The 23,237-nt window shown below is 44.9% G+C and overlaps 1 protein-coding gene across 2 annotated transcripts in view; it reads left to right on the forward strand.

Moving 5' to 3' along the window:
• LOC118384315 (sodium/calcium exchanger 2-like) overlaps positions 1-23,237 on the forward strand; it is a 103,845-nt gene that overhangs the window by 7,349 nt on the left and 73,259 nt on the right. Inside the window, exon 1 of one of the 2 annotated variants that reach the window (XM_052523845.1) lies at positions 19,318-19,726. The exons of the other annotated variant lie outside the window; for it this stretch is intronic. The gene's annotated coding sequence lies outside the window, so the exon portion shown is untranslated. Of the gene's footprint in view, positions 1-19,317; positions 19,727-23,237 lie in introns of those variants that run through there. 2 annotated transcript variants of the gene reach the window in all.

A 23,237-nucleotide genomic window follows, 5' to 3' on the forward strand; every position in this document is an offset into this window, starting at 1 on the left:
GGTGAACAAAAGTGATTTACGTACTGGCCTTAGCTGAAGTACTAAAGGGCACCCTATTCCCTATATTGTGCACTACTTTTTCTCCGGTCACAAGTAATGCATCATATAGGAAATAGGGCTCCATTTGTTATACTGTTATACTCTTCTACAGTTGACTTCCTTTGTTATTGCCTTTCTGTCTGTGTGGCTAAAGCCTAATGAGTAGGAGGTTTGGTGAAGTGTTACGAATGGAGTCCCTATGAGATGTCTTCCTCCTCAGGTCTTGCTGGTATCTGGGTCCAGGCTTTCTGATTATCATGTTGTTGTATCATACTGTATGGACTTTGTCAAGCATGTGAACCACTGCATGAATACATAAGTAAATGACCGAATGAGTGTGAGTAAATCAATGAGGAATGATTCATTTCTTCATTCATCTGCAGATATACTGATTTATTTGAATTAAACTAAAATTCCTTTATCTGTATGTGCTGTCGAATATACAGTGTACTCGCGCCTGCTGAATATGAAGGGTCAACTCTTTTTTTTACTGCTACTGCAGTGGGATTAATTGCTCTATTCTGGCCCCTGCCAGATGATTTCGGACAGCAGGTTTTATTACACCAATAAATGAAAGGAGATCGAAATCAATTAAATGGAATGATTTAATTAACGTCTCTTTGTGTGGCATCAGCGTGAGATAGACTGATAAAAAAATAGAGAGAAAGAGGAAAAGTTTGTGTGTGTGTGTGTGTGTGTGTGTGTGTGTGTGTGTGTGTGTGTGTGTGTGTGTGTGTGTGTGCGTGCGTGCGTGCGTGCGTGCGTGCGTGAGTAAAATCACTGGGGAAGCCAATACATTTTTATTTTGAGTTGTGATAATTGCGTTGTTTGCTCTATATCCTAAGGCTGACACAATAAGAAGACACAATGGCAGAATAAAATAAAGCACACATTTGTTTGATTACAAAACCGGAAAACAACATCTGTCCGATGAAGTCCACAAAGCATATTGCAAGTAACAAACAGTTACATGACCTACAGCATAGTCAAGCAAGTTAATGTTTCCTACATTTTCGGACTACTAAACAACCATTGATTTAGAACCACAGAGAGTTAAAACAGGCTCTGCCTCCACTATTCCAGCACCATTTCAACATGTTATCAGCTAATCACCTATGCTTTGGCTAATACAGTGACAACTAAAAGATACCAAAAATAATTTAGTCCAATCAACGTAAGCTAAATATGATGTGTCCGCTACATGTTGACTCACCCAATGCCATCCTCCTCTTTCATGTTCTCTAAACGGTCTATGTCATACAGTACACACGCTACAATACTTGCTGCAAGCCTAACTTCCTTTCATGGGCAACGATACACCAGGCTAGCTAGTTAACATTAATATACTAGATCTAGCAACATTTTGAACTTTCATTCCATCAAGCGAGGGGCAATATGGTTGGATCAGAATCACCGTTATAATCATTGGCAAGTACAGAGAATTAAGTAACACCACAAGTCCAAATTCCTATTTCCATCAATGGGATAATTTAGGAAAGGGCTAATTTCAGCTAGCTAGCCAACCACCAGAGGACAACAACACAATGAGATGAAACAATACCCCCCAAATTCTGTAAATAATGAAGTTTGGCTTAACCTAATCCAAACTGGCTTTTTGGTGCCCCACGAACATTCACAGCTGAGCTCACTCAATTTAGCTCAATTCTGATTGGCTAATATTATTATATTTTTTAGCAAAGGAGGCCAAATGCTCGCTGGCTTCCCTTGCATTCAATGCTATGGGCAGTAACAATGTCATACTCTTTCTGACCAGATAGCATCAGATAGATACGGTGCACATACTGAGACAGGGGCGCTGTTTCGTTTGCTCGGATGCTTTCTCCGGTTCAATACAGTACATTCAGCCTGTTACGAACTGAAGGAAATGTATGAAACGCAGAGAGACGAAAGATAAATGATTGTGTATGTTTTTCTTCTCCTTTTCTTGGTAAATATTTTGGGGAAGCCTGGCTTCCCTTGGCATCCATGAATACATGCCACCGTCCAGTACCCCTTGCTAGCAGCACCAGGAAGAGAACATGACTCATTCTCCATCCTCTATTTTTCCTCGATTCGACCACTAAGTACACTGAAACTGTCATAGATTACCTGACATGGGGTGCCTATTCATCCATTCGTTCTGTCCTTCCGTTCTTGTGCTGACTTTGGCTAAGGCTGCTGGCTAGCTAGCCTAGCTAGGCAAATCCCTGCATTATCTGTACTGAACCATCAGCAGGACAGGACCCCTCATGGCTCGGCCACGCAACACCCAGCAAGCTGAGGCCCTGTGAATGAATCCTCCAGCTGACGTAATTAATATGGGTAATTGGTCAAAATCAGGATTATTTTATAAAAGGACCTGTACGAGCAGCCGTAAACAACGATAATCTCAACAGCCCAGAGAGGCTATTGCCTTTGACTGGATGAGCTGCCTCTCAGGGAAAGAGCCGTGCTCAGCTGAGCTCACAGATATCCGATACTGCAGCTTTTAAGACGTAATAAACAACCTGCCTAATTAGCCCGTTACTCATTATTGAGCTGCTGCCGAGTAGACAATCTATTCCTGGAATTAGGAAGTTAAACAGAACAGAATAAGAGAAACCAGAAACTCTGTTTGTTCACGATATAGGTTGAAGATAAGATACTGTTCATATTGCATCATCTTACTGTAGTCCATATCCTTCCTCACCCCGTTTCTCGCCGAAAGGTGGGGCTTGCATCGGTGTGTTCACAGGTGTTCAGGTAGAGCTGTTGTTCACTCCTCTATGATGAAAACGCACGCAATCTTCCTCCCTGTCCTTCCCCCCCGCTCTTTCTCTCCCTCTCCCTCTCCCCCTCCCCCGTATCTATTAAATGCTAATCTTATGTGTCCAACCTATTACAGCTGTCTGACAAGTCTTTCATTTTAGGGCTTTCATCTAGACCTGCACTGTCAGAGACTCCAAAATAGTAATGGTGCCAGGAAGGGATAAAAGAGAACCTCCCAACCCACGCTATAAAATGTTGTTACGCAAACAGCAGATTAAACTGCCTCTGTAATGTGTGAATTAGGAAGGACTGCCTGTGCAGTCTGACGATCACTTAATTATTGATCATGCATAGAGATAGCCTGTGCTCCAATTGCCACCCTATTCCCTATACAGTGCACTAAACCATATGGGCCCTAGTCAAAAGAAGGGAACTATTATAGATAATAGGGTGCCTTTTGGAATGCATCCAGGATCTCCCAGCAGGATGCTAGCTAGCTCCCCTCAGCGCTGGGGACCCCTGATCCAATCTGTCACTTAATTGGTTGTTAATACCAATATGTGTTCCTATATTCCGATCATGGCCTCATACAGTCCACATTGTTCTGTCACGCTAGTTCAGGGTACCTCATCCTCCTTCAAATCATCATCATCTATAACACTCATGGCCTCTCACAATGACACGTGCTGTATAGAATCACATTCAAGCTTTGTTAATGAGACACGATACTGCTTGCATCATGGACTGACATGACATAATGTAGTGTAGAAATGATTAAGGGCAGATAACAGTGTAATTAATTAACAGCATTGACCATACATCTCTTCCATTCCCCCATCTTCATCCACCTTACCCCTTTCCCTCACACACACACACACATGCACACGCACACACCCCACTATTGTGTTTGGGGTACAAACGTCATAGAAAACACAGAGTGGCACCAGAGCTGTTCTCTCTCTCTGACTGAAATAATTAGCAGAAATAAATTAGGTGGATCTCTGCCTCAGTTAGGTTGCCAATGAGTGTTATTTTTCTCCCAGCTTCCACTGAAAATGTACAACAGCAGTAATTTCTCCTAGTGTTGATCTTTCTCACAGAGATGGACACATTCTCTTTCACATTATCCAAAGTCCTATTGTATTTCACTGGGATGGCAGGGATGGATTATTATAGCTCATGTCAGTCAAGCATCGAGGACATACTGGCAGGAGGAATCATCCCAAACTAGCTGCCATTCTGCCTACAGAGAAATAAATGATTCACTGTTAATTGTAGCAATTTGCATTGTGTGCCAGCCTCTGTCTGAACCAATTTACCCCTAAACTACCCCCTGGGCAACCAACTACCCCCTTGACAACCAACTACCCCCTTGAGCACCAACTACCCCCTTGATAACCAACTACCCCCTGGGCAACCAACTACCCCCTGGGCAACCAACTACCCCCTGGGCAACCAACTACCCCCTTGACAACCAACTACCCCCTTGATAACCAACTACCCCCTGGGCAACCAACTACCCCCTTGACAACCAACTACCCCCTTGATAACAAACTACCCCCTGGGCAACCAACTACCCCCTTGACAACCAACTACCCCCTGGGCAACCAACTACCCCCTGGGCAACCAACTACCCCCTTGACAACCAACTACCCCCTTGATAACCAACTACCCCCTTGATAACCAACTACCCCCTTGACAACCAACTACCCCCTTGATCACCAACTACCCCCTTGATAACCAACTACCCCCTGGGCAACCAACTACCCCCTTGACAACCAACTACCCCCTTGATCACCAACTACCCCCTTGATAACCAACTACCCCCTGGGCAACCTCAAATGACTGTACTCTCCACCTCCATGATGTTTGAGAGTGATATGACAGTTATTATTCCCATGATGCTCGCCTGGATTCAGTGGGCCTGATAAGTCCCGGTGTGACATGTACAATGGCTGGTAGAGTCATAACAATCAGTGTTCACTACTGAGTGTCTCACCACACCGTTAGTACTTACTGTCTGTTGAGTCAATTGGGAGTGAATGGGAGTGGGCCAGCCGACCATTCACACAGCTCATTTCTATTTAAATGCAGTTGCCGGGCGAACATGGCTGTACCTGGGGAATAGAAAAGAGAGAGGAAAGAGGAGAGATCAATAAAAGCGGAGCACAGAGAAGAGGAGGATGAACACTCGCTTTATCTCTCACATTGATGTTCTGTGAGTGTCACTGTGTTTGATGGTACAGTGTTCTTTTAGTGTTATTGTGTTGGCCCGCCTCTGTTCGCTGGATGCGGCCTGATTTGATTTGTCTGCCTCCTGTGTGGCTGTTTGTAGAGACGTGCCCAACACCATAAGAGGAGAGGAGAAGAGCTGTAAAAAAGACTCACATTCTCATTCTCCTTACTCACTCAGATGTTCTTTCTGTGCTGTCGAAATATAGACACTCAACGGGGCAAACTGAGCCCCCATAATTGCTGCTGGCTCTAATTTCACACATACACACACTATAGAGACGTAGTACTGAGACACACACACATGTATTCAGCCATCTCTCTCTCTGAGATCACTGTACTCCTTCTTTACTTTTCTCTCTCATATATATATATATATATACAAAAATACAGAAAATCACATTATATGATTTTTAAGTAAATCATTTGCAATTTATTGCATGCAATAAGTATTTGATACATCAGAAAAGCAGAACTTAATATTTGGTATAGAAACCTTTGTTTGCAATTACAGAGATCATACGTTTCCTGTAGTTCTTGACCAGGTTTGCACACACTGCAGCAGGGATTTTGGCCCACTCCTCCATACAGACCTTCTCCAGATCCTTCAGGTTTCGGGGCTGTCGCTGGGCAATACGGACTTTCAGCTCCCTCCAAAGATTTTCTATTGGGTTCAGGTCTGGAGACTGGCTAGGCCACTCCAGGACCTTGAGATGCTTCTTACGGAGCCACTCCTTAGTTGCCCTGGCTGTGTGTTTCGGGTCGTTTTTTATTTCTTCATTTTACCTTTATTTAACTAGGCAAGTCAGTTAAGAACAAATTCTTATTTTCAATGACGGCCTAGGAACAGTGAGTTAACTGCCTGTTCAGGGGCAGAACGACAGATTTGTACCTTGTCAGCTCAGGGATTTGAAATTGCAACCTTCCGGTTACTAGTCCAACGCTCTAACCACTAGGCTACCCTGCCGCTCCCGCCCCTCGTTGTCATGCTGGAAGACCCAGCCACGACCCATCTTCAATGCTCTTACTGAGGGAAGGAGGTTGTTGGCCAAGATCTTGCGATACATGGCCCCATCCATCCTCGCCTCAATACGGTGCAGTCGTCCTGTCCCCTTTGCAGAAAAGCATCCCCAAAGAATGTTTCCACCTCCATTTCACGGTTGGGATGATGTTCTTGGGGTTGTATTCATCCTTCCTCTTCCTCCAAACATGGCGAGTGGAGTTTAGACCAATAAGCTCTATTTTTGTCTCATCAGACCACATGACCATCTCCCATTCCTCCTCTGGATCATCCAGATGGTCATTGGCAAACTAGAGATGGGCCTGGACATGCGCTGGCTTGAGCAGGGGGACCTTGCATGCGCTGCAGGATTTTAATCCATCACGGCGTAGTGTGTTACTAATGGTTTTCTTTGAGACTGTGGTCCCAGCTCTCTTCAGGTCATTGACCAGGTCCTGCCGTGTAGTTCTGGGCTGATCCCTCACCTTCCTCATGATCATTGATGCCCCACGAGGTGAGATCTTGCATGGAGCCACAGACCAAGGGTGATTGACCGTCAACTTGAACTTCTTCCATTTTCTAATAATTGCGCCAACAGTTGTTGCCTTCTCACCAAGCTGCTTGCCTATTGTCATGTAGCCCATCCCAGCCTTGTGCAGGTCTACAATTTTATCCCTGATGTTCTTAAACGGTTGTCTGGTCTTGGCCATTGTGGAGAGGTTGGAGTCTGTTTGATTGAGTGTGTGGACAGGTGCCTTTTATACAGGTAACAAGTTCAAACAGGTGCAGTTAATACAGGTAATGAGTGGAGAACAGGATGGCTTCTTAAAGAAAAACTAACAGGTCTGTGAGAGCCAGAAATTCTTACTGCTTGGTAGGTGATCAAATACTTATTGCATGCAATAAAATGCTAATTAATTACTTAAAAATCATACAATGTGATTTTCTGGATTTTTGTTTTAGATTCCGTCTCTCACAGTTGAAGTGTACCTATGATAAAAATTACAGACCTCTACATGCTTTGTAAGTAGGAAAACCTGCAAAATATAAAAAATATAAAACTTTAAAAAAATAAAGGGAACACTTAAACAACACAATGTAACTCCAAATCAATCACACTTCTGTGAAATCAAACTGTCCACTTAGGAAGCAACACTGATTGACAATAAATTTCACATGCTGTTGTGCAAATGGAATAGACAACAGGTGGCATTTAGCAAGACACCCCCAATAAAGGAGTGGTTCTGCAGGTGGGGACCACAGACCACTTCTCAGTTCCTATGCTTCCTGGCTGATGTTTTGGTCACTTTTGAATGCTGGCTGTGCTTTCACTCTAGTGGTAGCATGAGACAGAGTCTACAACCCACACAAGTGGCTCAGGTAGTGCAGCTCATCCAGGATGGAACATCAATGCGAGATGTGGCAAGAAGGTTTGCTGTGTCTGTCAGCGTAGAGTCCAGAGCATGGAGGCGCTACCAGGAGACAGGCCAGTACATCAGGAGACGTGGAGGAGGCCGTAGGAGGGCAACAACCCAGCAGCAGGACCGCTACCTCTGCCATTGTGCAAGGAGGAGCAGGAGGAACACTGCCAGAGCCCTGCAAAATGACCTCCAGCAGGCCACGAATGTGCATGTATCTGCTCAAACGGTCAGAAACAGACTCCATGAGGGTGGTATGAGGGCCCGACGTCCACAGGTGGGGGTTGTGCTTACAGCCCAACACCGTGCAGGACGTTTGGCATTTGCCAGAGAACACCAAGATTGGCAAATTCGCCACTGGCGCCCTGTACTCTTCACAGATGAAAGCAGGTTCACACTGAGCACATGTGACAGACGTGACAGTCTGGAGATGCCGTGGAGAACGTTCTGCTGCCTGCAACATCCTCCAGCATGACTGGTTTGGCAGTGGGTCAGTCATGGTGTGGGGTGGTATTTCTTTGGGGGGCCGCACAGCCCTCCATGTGCCAGAGGTAGCCTGACTGCCATTAGGTACCGAGATGAGATCCTCAGACCCCTTGTGAGAACATATGCTGGTGCGGTTGGCCCTGGGTTCCTCCTAATGCAAGACAATGCTAGACCTCATGTGGCTGGAGTGTATCAGCAGTTCCTGCAAGAGGAAGGCATTGATGGACTGGCCCGCCCGTTCCCCAGACCTGAATCCAATTGAGCACATCTGGGACATCATGTCTCGCTCCATCCACCAACGCCACGTTGCACCACAGACTGTCCAGGAGTTGGCGGATGCTTTAGTCCAGGTCTGGGAGGAGATCCCTCAGGAGACCATTTGCCACCTCATCAGGAGCATGCCCAGGCGTTGTAGGGAGGTCATACAGGTACGTGGAGGCCACACACACTACTGAGCCTCATTTAGACTTGTTTTAAGGACATTTCATCAAAGTTGGATCAGCCTGTGGTGTGGTTTTCCACTTTAATTTTGAGTGTGACTCCAAATCCAGACCTCCATGGGTTGATAAATTTGATTTCCATTGATCATTTTTGTGTGATTTTGTTGTCAGCACATTCAACTATGTAGAGAAAAAAGTATTCAATAAGAATATTTCATTCATTCAGATCTAGGATGTGTTATTTTAGTGTTCCCTTTATTTTTTGGAGCAGTGTGTATATATATGGGGATGAGTGCTGCATCCTGCCTATGGATTAGCTTTCAGTGCATTTTTGATCTGTATTCCTCTCTCTTTCTTTATTAATGAAATGTGGCAAGAGAAAGAGACGGAGAGAAGTAGAAGAGAAGAGCGGGATTTAAAAAGGGACTCAGGAGGGAAGCATGAAGAGACAAAACCTCCTCCACTCCTTCTCTCATCTCCATCTTCCTCTGTCAACCAGAGCTCAGTAGTCAATAGAAGGCGATCCCGTCAAAGAGCATGTTTTAACCAGATTGACACATGCACAGCCGTGGAAAGTAGGGGTGCAGAGTGGGGAGAAATGACCCCTCCCCCAATCAGCACCCCCCACCCCACCCCAAAACATTTTCCTTTCGGCCATGGAAACAGGAAGCTGTGCTACTTGTTCAACTGTTACTTGCTCAACCGTGTGGCCTTTCGAGATGGTGGTGTCTGGTGCTGGGGAGTCCGGTTGAGTGGGTGTTGTATGTAGACAGAGGGGAAATACAACAAGGGGAGAGAACCCACAGTCAATGCTGCTGTTGTATTATATACTACTGCATGTCCAAGACATTATCCACTTTAAAAACAGTAAATACGGTCATACTTAACATAGCACATTCAAGTATATGCTGTTACTGTTCTATCCTGATGTGTACATATCATTTTATTACTTGATTTATTACTCCTATGCGGCTTAGTTGCTAGAGAATGGCACTGTCGGGGTTGTGGGTTTGATTCCTGCTGTGGCCACCTATACGGAAATGTGTGCTAGTCTCTTTGGATAAAAGCACTGCTAAATTGCATACAGAAACAGTGCCTTCAGAAAGTATTCATAACCCTTGAGTTGCTCCACAGAATTTAAAGTGGATTAAATATATATGTTTTCTCTCGCCAATCTACACACATTACCCCATAATGACAAAGTGAAAACATGTTTTTAGAAATGTTTGGAAATTTATTAAAAATGAAATGCAGAAATATCTCATTTACATAAGTATATTCACACCCCTGACTTTGTAGAAGCACCTTTGGCAGAGATTACAGCTTTGAGTCTTTTCTGAATAAGACTCTTAAGAGCTTTCCACACCTGGATTGTGCAATATAAGCACATTATTATTTTTAAAATTCTTCAAGCTTTATCTAATTGGTTGTTTATCATTGCTAGACAACCATTTCAGGACTTGCCATAGATTTCCAAGTAGATTTAAATCAAAACTGCAACTCTGCCACTCAGGAACATTCACTGTCATCTTGGTAAGCAAGATTTGGCCTTGTGTTTTCAGTTATTGTCCTGCTGAAAGGTGAATTCATCTCAGTGTCTGCTGGAAAGCAGACTGAACCAGGTTTTCCTATAGGATTTTGCATGTGCTTAGCTCCATTCCGTTTCTTTTTATCCTGAAAAACTACCCAGTCCTTAACGATTACCAGCATACCCATAACATGATGCATCCACCATTATGCTTGAAAATATGGACAGTGGTATTGTATTGGATTTGCCCCATACATAACACTTTGAATTCAGGACAAAACGTGAATTGCTTTGCCACATTTTTTACATTTATGTATTCTTATTTTTTGGCAAATGTTGTTGCAGTAATACCTTAGTGCATTGTTGCAAACAGGATGCATGTTATGGAATATTTTTATTATGTACAGGCTGCCTTCTCTTTACTGTCATTTAGGTTAGTATTGTGGAGTACTACAATGTTGTTGATCCATCCTCAGTTTTCTCAAATCACAGCCACTAAACAAACTCTGTAACTGTTTTAAAGTCACCATTGGCCTCATGGTGAAATCCCTGAGCGATTTCCTTCCTCTCCGGCAACTGAGTTAGGAAGGATTCCTGTATCTTTGTAGTGACAGGGTGTATTGATACACCATCCAAAGTGTAATGAATAACTTCACCATGCTCAAAAGAATATTCAATGTCTTTTCTGGGGGTATTTTTACCCATCTAGGTGCCCTTTGCGAGACATTGGAAACCCTCCCAGGTTTTTGTGGTTGAATCCGTGTTTGAAATTCACAGAGATGAGGTAGTCATTCAAAAATCAGGTTAAACACTATTATTGCACACCGAGTCCATGTAACTTATTATGTGACTTATTTAGGCTTGCCATATCAAATGGGTTGAATACTTATTTCAGCTTTTCATTTGTAATTCATTTGTAAACATTTCTAGGGTGTGAATACTTTCTGAAGGCACTGTATATTATTATATGAGACTCAGTGAGAGTCTGCTGGCTGGTGTTGAGGGCATGTTGCTCTTGTCTGTACTGTCCCAGTCTGCAGTGAGATGATAGACAATGTGTCATTGAGTCTCATTATCCCAGAAATTACCATTTCTATTCCCCACATCCATCTATTCCCCACATCCATTGCAGGTACATATTGAGTTAAGCGTTGTTCATGTGGACCAAAGGCTATTCAAGTTTTAGCCTCACAGAGGATGGTGGTCGGTGGGATACAGGCAGCTGTATACTGCACCCTTAGTTGCCGCTTGATTCTAATCCCCCTTAAGGATGCACTCACCTATTAGCTAGTTGGTTTTGGCAAACAGGTCCTGGGTAAACAGATCTCTTAAATCCAGCTTAGCTCATCTCCAGTGGCTGGAGGTTTAAGAATGTCATTCTATGCTCCAATACTCATTGATGGGGATATAGAAGTGAATGGTTCATGACTGAGCACAACACAACAAAGTTATGGGGCTCTATTGTTTCATTAGTTGGATCGCTCTCACACACACACACACACCACACACATGCACACACTTCTCATTGTCTTTTCTTCACACGGCCAGGAAGTGTTATCGATACTGGGTGCTGTCCATGGGCTGCCGCCATCCAGATGCAGCCATCAGCTGGTCACACAAACATTTACACATTTACATTTAAGTAATTTAGCAGACGCTCTTATCCAGAGCGACTTACAAATTGGTGCATTCAACCTTATGACATCCAGTGGAACAGCCACTTTACAATAGTGCATCTAAATCTTTTAAGGGGGGTGAGAAGGATTACTTTATCCTATCCTAGGTATTCCTTAAAGAGGTGGGGTTTCAGGTGTCTCCGGAAGGTGGTGATTGACTCCGCTGTCCTGGCGTCGTGGGGGAGTTTGTTCCACCATTGGGGGTCCAGAGCAGCGAACAGTTTTGACTGGGCTGAGCGGGAACTGTACTTCCTCAGTGGTAGGGAGGCGAGCAGGCCAGAGGTGGATGAACGCAGTGCCCTTGTTTGGGTGTAGGGCCTGATCAGAGCCTGGAGGTACTGAGGTGCCGTTCCCCTCACAGCTCCGTAGGCAAGCACCATGGTCTTGTAGCGGATGCGAGCTTCAACTGGAAGCCAGTGGAGAGAGCGGAGGAGCGGGGTGACGTGAGAGAACTTGGGAAGGTTGAACACCAGACGGGCTGCGGCGTTCTGGATGAGTTGTAGGGGTTTAATGGCACAGGCAGGGAGCCCAGCCAACAGCGAGTTGCAGTAATCCAGACGGGAGATGACAAGTGCCTGGATTAGGACCTGCGCCGCTTCCTGTGTGAGGCAGGGTCGTACTCTGCGGATGTTGTAGAGCATGAACCTACAGGAACGGGCCACCGCCTTGATGTTAGTTGAGAACGACAGGGTGTTGTCCAGGATCACGCCAAGGTTCTTAGCGCTCTGGGAGGAGGACACAATGGAGTTGTCAACCGTGATGGCGAGATCATGGAACGGGCAGTCCTTCCCCGGGAGGAAGAGCAGCTCCGTCTTGCCGAGGTTCAGCTTGAGGTGGTGATCCGTCATCCACACTGATATGTCTGCCAGACATGCAGAGATGCGATTCGCCACCTGGTCATCAGAAGGGGGAAAGGAGAAGATTAACACACACACACACACACACACACACACACACACACACACACACACACACACACACACACACACACACACACACACACACACACACACACACACACACACACACACACACACACACACACACACACACACACACACACACACACACACACACACACACACACACACACACACACACACACACACACACACACACACACACACACACACACACACACACACACACACACACACACACACACACACACACACACACACACACACACACACACACACACACACACACACACACACACACACACACACACACACACACACACACACACACACACACACACACACACACACACACACACACACACACACACACACACACACACACACACACACACACACACACACACACACACACACACACACACACACACACACACACACACACACACACACACACACACTTATTTGTGTCACTTAGGGCCCTCTTCCTCAGGTACGACCTTCCTCCTCTATTTGATTATAGGTCTGGCCATGAAACCTGCTCTCACCGCCCACTCAGCTTCTCTCTCTCTCGCCATTATGAGGCCCAGACCCTGCATACATATATCTAGTTATACTTGGAGCCATATGTGGTGTTTGTTTTTGCTATGGTAATAGCCTCATTTGATGCAGCGCTGTCTGGCGAGGGTGAGGAGGCCCTCCGAGCACCAGTCGCTAGGTCCTAAGTGGGAAGGCGACGCGTGCTACTGATTGGCTGACAGGTGGCAGCGAGCGGGGACGAGGCGAGATAGGCCTCTGTAATGAGGATTTAATCTGTTGATGATTCTGTCATCTCCCTGGGTAACTGTATCGGGCAGATGGGTAGACGTCACCTTGGCATGGCACTTTCAGTATGTGTGCGTGAGGCATTATACAGCGCATTCGGAAAGTATTCAGACCCCTTGACGTTTTCCACATTTTGTTACTTTACAGCCTTCTTCTAAAATGGATTAAATTGTTTTTTTTTCTCTCATCAATCTATATACAATACCCCATAATGACAAAACAAAATAGGTTTTTAGACATTTTTGCAAATGTACATTACCAGTCAAAAGCTTGGACACACCTACTCATTCAAGGGTTTTTCTTTATTTTTACTATTTTCTACATTGTAGAATAACTATGAAATAACACATATGGAATCATGTAGTAACCAAAAAAGTGTTAAACAAACATGTTTTCTATTTGAGATGCTTCAAAGTAGCCACCCTTTGCCTGGATGACAGCTTTGCACACCCTTGGCATTCTCTTAACTAGCTTCACCTGGAATGCTTTTCCAACAGTCTTGAAGGATTTCCCACATATTCTGAGCACTTGTTGGCTGCTTGTCCTTCACTCTGCGGTCCAACTCATCCCAAAACATCTCAATTAGGTTGAGGTCGGGTGTTTGGAGGCCAGGTCATCTGATGCAGCACTCCATCACTCTCCTTCTTGGTCAAATAGCCCTTAGACAGCCTGGAGGTGTGTTGGGTCATTGTCCTGTTGAAAAATAAATTATTGTCCCACTAAGCGCAAACCAGATGGGATCGCTGCAGAATGCTGTGGTAGCCATGCTGGTTAAATGTGCCTTGAATTCTAAACAAAATAAATACATTTTCTCCCGAGTGGCGCAGCGGTCTAAGGCACTGTATCTCAGTGCAAGAGGTGTCAGTACAGTCCCTGGTTCAAATCCAGGCTTTATCACATCCGGCTGTGATTGGGAGTCCCATAAGGCGGAGCACAATTGGCTCAGTGTCGTCCGGGGTTGGCAGTTATTGTAAATAATAGTTTGTTCTTAACTGACTTGCCTAATTAAATAAAGGTTAAATAAAACAATTAAACTGACAGTGTCCCCAGTGTAACGGATGTGAAACGGCTAGCTTAGTTAGCGGTGTGTGCTAAATAGCGTTTCAATCGGTTACGTCACTTGCTCTGAGACCTTGAAGTAGTAGTTCCCCTTGCTCTGCAAGGGCCGCGGCTTTTGTGGAGCGATAGGTAACGATGCTTCGTGGTTGACTGTTGTTGATGTGTGCAGAAGGTCCCTGGTTCGCGCCCGGGTATGGGTGAGGGGACGGTTTAAAATTATACTGTTACATTGATGCTGTTGACCCGGATTACTGGTTGCTGCGGAAAAAGGAGGAAGGTCAAAAGGGGGGTGAGTGTAACGGATGTGAAACGACTAGCTTAGTTAGCGGTGTGCGCTAAATAGCGTTTCAATCGGTTACGTCACTTGCTCTGAGACCTTGAAGTAGTAGTTCCCCTTGCTCTGCAAGGGCCGCGGCTTTTGTGGAGCGATGGGTAACGATGCTTCGAGGGTGACTGTTGTCGTTGTGTGCAGAAGGTCCCTGGTTCGCGCCCGGGTATGGGCGAGGGGACGGACGTAAAAGTTATTCTGTTACACCAGCAAAGCACCATCATACCTCCTCCTCCATGCTTCACGGTGGGAACCACACATGTGTTCACCAACTCTGCATCTTACAAAGACACGGCAGTTGGAACTAAAAATCTCAAATTTCAGACCAAAGGACAGATTTCCACCGGTCTAATGTCCATTGGTCGTGTTTCTTGGCCCACGCAAGTCTTGTCTTCTTATTGGTGTCCTTTAGTAGAGGTTTCTTTGCAGCAATTCGACCATGAAGGTCTGATTCACGCAATCTCTTCTGAACAGTTGCTGTTGAGATGTGTCTGTTACTTGAACTCTGTGAAGCAGATTGGGCTGCAATCTGAGGTGCAGTTAATTCTAATGAATTTATCCTCTGCAGCAGAGGGAACTCTGGGTCTTCCTTTCTTGTGACAGGCCTCATAAGAGCCAGTTTCATTATCGTGCTTGATGTCTTAATGTCACGACTTCCACCGAAGTTGTTCCCTCTCCTTGTTCGGGCAGCGGTCGACGTCAACGGCTTTCTAGCCGCCACTGATCCATGTTTCATTTTTCCTTTTGTTTGGTCTGTTTACACATCTGGTTCCCATCTCATAATTATGTTCCTTATTTAACCCTCTGGTTTCCCTTTCTGTTTTGTGCGTGATTGTCTTTCGTGTATTCCGGTGTGTTGTATTTTGAGTCCTGTTTTGTCCGTGTTTGGAACGGGATTATGTTACGTTTTGGATTGAGTAAATCAGTGATTGTTACTCTTATCTGTGTCCTGCGCCTGACTCCTTCGCTATCTTTTAAATAGACTCTGACACTTAAATTATTGATGCACTGTCATTTCTCTTTGGTTATTTGAGTTGCTCTTGTCATAATATTGACTTGGTATTTTACCAAATAGGGCCATCTTCTGGATACCACCCCTACCTTGTCACAACACAACTGATTGGCTCAAACGCCTGGTAACTCTAATGAACTCATCCCGTGCAGCAGAGGTGACTCTGGGTTTTCCTTTCTGTCACGGATCCCTCCGGAACTTTCATTACATACACCTGTCCCCTATTCCCACTGATTAGTACTTGTATAAGTGTGCCCTTTGGTTTCCATTGGGCTGTCCATTATTGTTACAATGTCCGTTGGTGCATGTGAGCACCTGTGCTGTGTGTTTTGGGCTTTCGTGCCATTGTGGATTGCGCAGATGATTACGGGTCCCGTATGTTAATCATTGTGCGCTTGTGTTATTTATTCAAGGTACTCCTTTTGTTTGGGTTTCTACCCTGTGTTTTTTATAGTGTTTGTTTGGTCTTCGTCCCTGTGCCTTTACACGGAACACCGTAATTTGTGGTATAATAAAAAAAAACTATTATGCATTCCTGCTCCTGTCTCCCGAATCTCATCATACCAACGAGCCAGTTTCATCATAGCGCTTGATGGTTTTTGAGACTGCAGTTGAAGAAAATGTCAAAGTTATTGATTTATTTTCATTGACTGACCTTCTTGTCTTGATGGAAAGTATTGATGGACTGTCCTTTCCCTTTGCTTACTTGAGCTGTTCCTGCCATAATATGGACTTAGACATATTTGGTAAAAGACCATCTTCTGTATACCGCCCCTACCTTGTCACAACACAATTGATTGGCTGAAACGCATTAAGAAGGAAATAAATTCAACAAATTCACTTTTAACAAGGCACACATGTTAATTGAAATGCATTCGAGGTGCATTCCAGGTGACTACCACATGAAGCTGGTTGAGAGAATGCCAAGAGTGTGTAAAGTTGACATCAAGGCAAAGAATGGCTACTTAGAAGAATCTCAAATCAAAAATATATTTTGATTTATTTAACACCTTTTTGGTTACTAAATGATTCCATATGTGTTATTTCATAGTTTGGATGTCTTCACTATTATTCTATATTGTAGAAAATAGTAAAAAATAATGAAAAACCCTTGAATGAGTAGGGGTGTCCAAACTTTTGACAGGTACTGTATTACAAATAAAAAAAATGAAATGTCACATTTACATAAGTATTCAGACCCTTTACTCAGAACTTTACTCAGAACTTTCAGATCTTTCCCTCGATCCTGACTACTCTCCCAGTCCCTGCTGCTGAAAAACATCCCCACAGCATGATGCTCCAACCACTATGCTTCACCATAGGGATGGTGCAAGGTTTCCTCCAGATGTGACACTTCATCGGACCAGAGAATCTTGTTTTTCATGGTCTGAGAGTCTTTAGCTGCCTTTTGGAAAACTCCATTCGGGCTGTCATGTGCCTTTTACTGAGGCTTCTGTCTTGGTGGTTCCAAACTTCTTCCATTTAAAAATTATGTAGGCCACTATGTTCTTGGGGACCTTCAATGCTGCAGAAATGTTTTGGTACCCTTCCCCAGATCTGTGCCTTGACACAATCCTGTCTCGGAGCTCTATTGACAATTCCTTCGACCTCATGGCTTGGGTTTTGCTCTGACATGCACTGTCAACTGTGGGACCTTACATAGACAGGTGTGTCATTTGGAAAACAACCATGATGTCTCAGTTCATCTCTACACCTCCTGCAGGTTCCCAGGGCTCAGGGCCAACACCATGGCATGGGAAGGAACACTTTACACACTGAGCCAGGCTGCCTTGACACAGCCAACAGAAACACATAGAGATTCCTCCGCTCTCTCCACTGGCTTCCAGTTGAAGCTCGCATCTGCTACAAGACCATGGAGCTTGCCTACGGAGCTGTGAGGGGAACGGCACCTCAGTACCTCCAGGCTCTGATCAGGCCCTACACCCAAACAAGGGCACTGCGTTCATCCACCTCTGGCCTGCTCGCCTCCCTACCACTGAGGAAGTACAGTTCCCGCTCAGCCCAGTCAAAACTGTTCGCTGCTCTGGCCCCCCAATGGTGGAACAAACTCCCCCACGACGCCAGGACAGCGGAGTCAATCACCACCTTCCGGAGACACCTGAAACCCCACCTCTTTAAGGAATACCTAGGATAGGATAAAGTAATCCTTCTCACCCCCCTTAAAAGATTTAGATGCACTATTGTAAAGTGGCTGTTCCACTGGATGTCATAAGGTGAATGCACCAATTTGTAAGTCGCTCTGGATAAGAGCGTCTGCTAAATGACTTAAATGTAATGTAATGTAATGTGTGTGCCTTTCCAAATCATGTCCAACCAATTTAATTTAGCACATATGGACTCCAGTCAAGTTGCAGAAACATCTCAAGGATGATCAATGGAAACAGGATGCACTTGAGCTCAATTTCGATTCTCATAGCAAAGGGTCTGAATACTTATGTATTATAAATTTGCAACCATTTCTAAAAACCTGTTTTTGCTTAGTCTTTATGGGGTATTGTGTGTAGATTAATGGGGATTTATTTTTATTTAATCAATTTTAGAATAAGACTGTAACATAAAGTGTGGAAAAAGTCAAGAGGCCTGAATACTTTCTGTGTGTGTGTGTGTGTGTGTGTGTGTGTGTGTGTGTGTGTGTGTGTGTGTGTGTGTGTGTGTGTGTGTGTGTGTGTGTGCCAATGAATGAGGCTGTTCGCTGAGCACTGCCTCATAAGGTCACAACTGTGGGGATGACGAAGACAAGGTCTCTTTAGCCCCACTTAACTAGGGTGATACACAATCATCTCCATTCTGCCTGGGAGATGCTCTGTTCATTTCCTCCCTATTCTCTCTCTCTCTGTCTCTCTCTCTCTCTCGCTCTGTCTTTTTTTCAAAGCTTTTTCTTTCCCTTTCTGTGTTTTCTTTCTTTTCTCCTTTATAAATGGTTCTGTCTTGGTTATTTCTTTTCATTCTCTGATTGTTACGGCTCCTCTTCTCTTCTCTATTGGATTCATTCCCTCAGGCTGTATCTCTCCCCTCTCTACTCATCTCTTCTCTTCTGCCTCTCTGTCCTAAGTGGATAAAGCTCTCTGCATGGTAATTTTCCCCTTAATTTGCCCTTTTTGCCTCTCTCTTTTCCAGTTATTCTGCCTGTTCTATGAGGCCTCCCAAAGTTCAAGTGTTCCTCGGGTCATGCATTGACTGCTGTTTTGAATAGCCCCCATCCTCCCCTCCATCGCTCCATCACTCTGACCTGCAGCACTGTAACGTAGTCTGTCGACCAGGCCTGGGCAAACGCCGTACCGGGGACCATATGCGGCCCACGACCTGATTCAGTACGGCCTGCGGAATCATGCTCAGATCACATAAAGAATTTGCGATAGTAAAGTTTTGAAAAACGTATCTGTTATTCAAATTAAACACACAATTAATTATCACTTTTGTGTAATGATTTAACTCTCACTGCTTGTGGGACATTTATTTTGAAGGCACATAAAAATAACTGCACGACGACAGACAGTAACTGACAGGCTGACACACATTTCGTCACAGTTACAAATAGTAGCCTAGAAATTGGGCAAAATCGAGTTTGTCAGAGAAAACGAAAGTAGGCAATGGATGTATGGTGTTCCAGCAAGTGGACATCGAATTATTTATTTGTTTAGGTATCAGGGGAAGTTGTGTGCAAAGACAGCACTTCCAAAGCTAACACTTCCAGACGAATCGTGCAGAGAAATATAGGAATGTCTTCTGAGCAGAGGGCAAGAGCATAGAAAGAGTTGCTTCCTCAGCAAACGACAGAATTGCGTGAGCTAGCTATGTACTGTCCCACAAAAGTCCTAAACATAGCAAACCATTCGCCGAGGGCGAATTAATTAAAGAATGTTTAATCGACTCTACAGCAATACTTTGCCCCGAAAAGAAAGAGCTGTTTGAAAATGTTTCCCTGTCCAGACGAACAGTGACACGACGTGTTGAGGACATCGCAGAGAATGTGGAACAACAGTTGAAAGACAAGGTAAAGCATTTCACCTGTTTCTCCTTGGCCCTGGATGAGAGCAGTGATGTACGTGACACGGCGCAGTTGATATTCTTACGAGGCATAACCCCAGACTTTGAAATGACAGAGGAGCACAACCACAGGGAAGGATTTATTGGAGGTTAATAAGTGTGTGGCAAAGCTGAGACTCAGTTTTGAGGAGCGACAGGTCATGGTGTGTGATTAGGTGAGACGTTGGTGGCAGCGCTGGGATCTTTGATAAGCGCAGGGTATTAGATGTTGTGGAAGGGAAGCTTAATTACAGCAATGCGTTCGGGTGGAGGATAGATGGTACTGAGAGATCCTCCGGCCGTGCAGGCTGGATGGCTCTTCTGTTTAGCAGCTTCTCACTAGCCAGAGGGCAGAATACAGCCCTGGTCAGAAGTAGTGACCTCTATAGGGAATAGAGTGCAATTTGATATTCAGTCACATACTCTAGGGAGAAAAGAGAGAGAGACACCGAAGTGTTGGGTTGTAAAGTTGACATAAGTGACATTGTAGCCCCCCTGTGTCACATAATCAGATCATCCTCCCCATCTCCCACCAGCCTCCCCAGCCTTAGAAGTGTCAGATGTGGCTCTGCATTTATGATAGCAATAAAGGGTTGTGTTGCTTGTCCTGTCTGATATATAGTAGATTATGTTAAATCTTTATGTCCCTAAATGGTTTATTGTGCCATCAAATGCATTCACACGTGATGTAATCTCATTGTAAATGGTTTACTGGAGAGCATATCCCGATGGCAAATGGTTTGAAAAACAATGGGAGACATCAGGTGGATGAGCAGTGTGCTGCTCAGCATTTGTATGTCATAGTGTGTGTGTTTGTACGTGAATACGTATTTGCATGTGTGTTCCTGAGTGTCTGCGTGTGCACACTGTATATGATTGTATGTGTCTGAGTGTTTATGCATGCACAGCTGGTTGGCTGGTTCCCAGAGCATCCCACTGTGTTTGAACCGGAGGTGGCTGTTCAGTAATGAAGCTGTTTGGTCTTGCCTGCAGGGTGGCGAGGGATGAGTGTGGTGCCTCAACGGTCCATGGCTGTTGTCACTGTAAACACCTGCAAAGAGAGAGGGGGGAGGATGGGAAGATGGGTAGGTGATGAGGAGAAGATCTATGATTGGCTAGGTGTTGCAGTAGTGTGAGATCTGAGGCTGTGTGAGATCTTGGCTGAACAACAGGACAGTATGTCTATGTGTTTCTGTTGGCTGTGTCAGATCCTGGCTGAACAACAGGACAGTATGTCTCTATGTGTTTCTGTTGGCTGTGTCAGTTCCTGGCTGAACAACAGGACAGTATGTCTCTATGTGTTTCTGTTGGCTGTGTGAGATCCTGGCTGAACAACAGGACAGTATGTCTCTATGTGTTTCTGTTGGCTGTGTCAAATCCTGGCTGAACAACAGGACAGTATGTCTCTATGTGTTTCTGTTGGCTGTGTGAGATCCTGGCTGAACAACAGGACAGTATGTCTATGTGTTTCTGTTGGCTGTGTCAGATCCTGGCTGAACAACAGGACAGTATGTCTCTATGTGTTTCTGTTGGCTGTGTCAGTTCCTGGCTGAACAACAGGACAGTATGTCTCTATGTGTTTCTGTTGGCTGTGTGAGATCCTGGCTGAACAACAGGACAGTATGTCTCTATGTGTTTCTGTTGGCTGTGTCAAATCCTGGCTGAACAACAGGACAGTATGTCTCTATGTGTTTCTGTTGGCTGTGTGAGATCCTGGCTGAACAACAGGACAGTATGTCTCTATGTGTTTCTGTTGGCTGTGTCAAATCCTGGCTGAACAACAGGACAGTATGTCTCTATGTGTTTCTGTTGGCTGTGTCAGATCCTGGCTGAACAACAGGACAGTATGTCTCTATGTGTTTATGTTGGCTGTGTCAGATCCTGGCTGAACAACAGGACAGTATGTCTCTATGTGTTTCTGTTGGCTGTGTGAGATCCTGGCTGAAAAACAGGACAGTATGTCTCTATGTGTTTCTGTTGGCTGTGTCAGATCCTGGCTGAACAACAGGACAGTATGTCTCTATGTGTTTCTGTTGGCTGTGTCAGATCCTGGCTGAACAACAGGACAGTATGTCTCTATGTGTTTCTGTTGGCTGTGTGAGATCCTGGCTGAACAACAGGACAGTATGTCTCTATGTGTTTCTGTTGGCTGTGTCAGATCCTGGCTGAACAACAGGACAGTATGTCTGTGTTTCTGTTGGCTGTGTGAGATCCTGGCTGAACAACAGGACAGTATGTCTCTATGTGTTTCTGTTGGCTGTGTCAGATCCTGGCTGAACAACAGGACAGTATGTCTATGTGTTTCTGTTGGCTGTGTGAGATCCTGGCTGAACAACAGGACAGTATGTCTCTATGTGTTTCTGTTGGCTGTGTGAGATCCTGGCTGAACAACAGGACAGTATGTCTCTATGTGTTTCTGTTGGCTGTGTCAGATCCTGGCTGAACAACAGGACAGTATGTCTATGTGTTTCTGTTGGCTGTGTGAGATCCTGGCTGAACAACAGGACAGTATGTCTCTATGTGTTTCTGTTGGCTGTGTCAGATCCTGGCTGAACAACAGGACAGTATGTCTATGTGTTTCTGTTGGCTGTGTGAGATCCTGGCTGAACAACAGGACAGTATGTCTCTATGTGTTTCTGTTGGCTGTGTCAGATCCTGGCTCAACAACAGGACAGTATGTCTCTATGTGTTTCTGTTGGCTGTGTCAGATCCTGGCTGAACAACAGAACAGTATGTCTCTATGTGTTTCTGTTGGCTGTGTCAGATCCTGGCTGAACAACAGAACAGTATGTCTCTATGTGTTTCTGTTGGCTGTGGCAGATCCTGGCTGAACAACAGGACAGTATGTCTCTATGTGTTTCTGTTGGCTGTGTCAGATCCTGGCTGAACAACAGGACAGTATGTCTCTATGTGTTTCTGTTGGCTGTGTCAGATCCTGGCTGAACAACAGGACAGTATGTCTCTATGTGTTTCTGTTGGCTGTGTCAGATCCTGGCTGAACAACAGGACAGTATGTCTCTATGTGTTTCTGTTGGCTGTGTCAAGGCAGCCTGGCTCACAGTGTGTAAAGTGTTCCTTCCCATGCCATGGTGTTGGCCCTGAGCCCTGGGAACCTGCAGGAGGTGTAGAGATGAACTAAGACATCATGGTTGTTTTCCAAATGGCACACTATTCCCTATATAGTACACTACTTTTGATCACAGCTCTATGGTCAAAGGTAGTGCACTAAATAGAGAATAGGGTTAAATCCCCTTGAATTGAATAGGGTGGCATTTGGGACACATGCCGTGAGTCATCCCAGGTGTTCCAATGCACTCTTATTACTACCCACCAACCCACTCACCCAAACAGTCAACCAAAGTCATTCACTGTCCCCACCCCGTATACATAAAGCATCTCAGAGGATAATAGTATTATGGACAGTTGGTACCTGATCCTATATCTGCCCCTTTTTGAATTGGGGCCCAGTGCTGGGCTCA

The sequence above is a fragment of the Oncorhynchus keta genome, chromosome 1, assembly GCF_023373465.1.
Source record: "Oncorhynchus keta strain PuntledgeMale-10-30-2019 chromosome 1, Oket_V2, whole genome shotgun sequence".
Taxonomy (NCBI): Eukaryota; Metazoa; Chordata; class Actinopteri; order Salmoniformes; family Salmonidae; genus Oncorhynchus; species Oncorhynchus keta.